A 2,306-nucleotide genomic window follows, 5' to 3' on the forward strand; every position below is an offset into this window, starting at 1 on the left:
TTTTTTTTTTGTTCTTGAATATCCTGTCACTCTGCTTTCAGTCAAGCCTACATAAACTGTGTCCTAATAAATACCTGTATGTATGTGTGTGCTTTCACACATAACTAACAGCCCAATCAACCATCTGACCAGCAAACAGTACGCTTATACTTAACCTTCAGCTTGCTGGGTACTTTATTTGAGTAATCTTTCTTTAAATATTTTCTTCAGATTCCTTCAAAGTTGCTTACATCTCCAACTCTGTACACAGCTGCTTCTTCGCAAGGTAATTTTGTTGCTCAGTTAACTTTCACATTAATCAGGTGAATGTCTCTCCCTAACATATCCAACAATTGCTCATCAGGACTCCAACACTAGTTGAAAAATAATTAAAAACCTGTTTCCAATAAACAAGGTAAAAAGGCATTAAGAATGAAATACGGAGTAGGAAATATACTGGAAAGCTGGGGACAAAAAATTCTGATCTGGCATAGGCTGGGCAGAATTAGTTGAACACCAAATTAATTGTTAGTGGTATCAGGCAAAGAGTAAAAAGAAAGTTATAAATATTCACTTCAAATTAACAATGAATTTATTGTGGCTGAACACAAGCTCCTTTTATGCTTGCTTCCTACAAATAGTCATGTAAAGGAAATGTGAAGCTTGTACACTCTGCGATTTGCTTCCAGAATAGGAGGTATAATTGATGTGGGATTTACACAGCTTGACAAAGCAAGGGAAGCCGGACTCCCAGAATTCTTTGGAGCCAGCACACAAATTAATTAAACCAGTTCCAGTGATGGAATAGGCTCCCAACACTTTCCTTAGCTAGCACTGTGCACATGGATACCTAATTATAGTTTGCCAGCAATGGAGGTGACGAAAGCAATCTGCCATCAGGTAATTCAAAGAAAAAATAAACAAGAGACAATACCTCCATAAGAAGAACAAAAGGCTGAATTTGTCAAGTAAATGATTCACGTTGTTTTAATTGTGATGTGCAGAGTGGAATGGCACAGTGATATCTTGGTATGTCACCTTCTCCCCTCCCAATGAACCATGTGGTGGCATTGAGCAGATGCAGCGCCTTCCCCTGCCTTCATCAGAGGAGAACAACTGGAGATAATGTAAAGCTCAGCCTGTGAGTGAAGCCCTTTTAAAACAATGCCGGGTCAATCACCCATCTCCAAGTCAGTCACAGACGTTAGAGGCAACACAGCAATAATGAGCACTTATATTATACAGATCTTCTCTGCGGGTTTAGTTAAGGTGGTGCCAATTAATCTACTGCTCCACTTAATTAAATATTGTTAAAATTGTGCTTAAAGCATTATTACATATCTTGTTAGTACTATTACAATCTCTAACTCCCCATCTTGTCTCAATCACAAATTCTCTGTGTGTAATAATGCTGCATGTGGCAGTGTAATTTCCTGTTATGAGGTGTTCATCTCTAACAAGCCAAGGAGTGCTAAGTGCTACCAACCCTACGTAGGTCAGCCTCTTGTAAAAATGTGGCCCAATAATGAAGCAACCACCTCTTCAAAGCCACAGTGTTATACCCAAAATGAACCCCCTAGCATGCAAGAGAAGGTATACATGTAGGTCACTTTGAAAGTAATACTTCCTATTTATTTCCATGGAAACTACTACATGTACAAGGAGCACAATTTGACAGATCAAATTCTCAGCTACTAAGCAGTTCTTTTCGTAGTCACCACCATCAGCTATGCATTTTTTGCCACTAGTAAGCAAGAGCTCGCATGCCATGCTCATAAAAATCTGCACCAGTGGAAGTGAACCACTGTCACTGCTGCCAGTGTCAAAATGCACCACCTACCACCTTACTGTGTTCACATCCAGTGTGCGTTCTCCATAAACATGCAGCAAGTGTCGATGTCAATGGGTATCATTTTTTTCTGTATGAATGAATTCAGTGACACTGTTGCTTCACACGTCAGACATCGTTCTGTCAGACTGCCCCTCTGCTGTCATCTGTCACACAGCAACGAAGTATAACAGAATACTGGTGGGAAGGTTCAACCTCTATGGCCTACCACCAACACCTGACTCTGACATTGTAGGTTGACATAATAAAATAAGAGGCATTACTTTCAGAGAAGCTCTCATAAATATATTGCATACATACAGTCTCAGAAGGGTATTACTAAAGAATGATCACAAACAGGAGGGGTGTGCTGAGGAGACACTGTCACCCTGCAATGCAGCTAGTGAACAAGCAGTGGAAAGAATTTAACTCTACAGAAAAGCTATGACCAGACAACACACAGATGATCATCAGACCGTCAGGGTTAGCAAACAGAAAA

This window comes from Meleagris gallopavo, chromosome 1 (genome assembly GCF_000146605.3).
Source record: "Meleagris gallopavo isolate NT-WF06-2002-E0010 breed Aviagen turkey brand Nicholas breeding stock chromosome 1, Turkey_5.1, whole genome shotgun sequence".
NCBI lineage: Eukaryota > Metazoa > Chordata > Aves > Galliformes > Phasianidae > Meleagris > Meleagris gallopavo.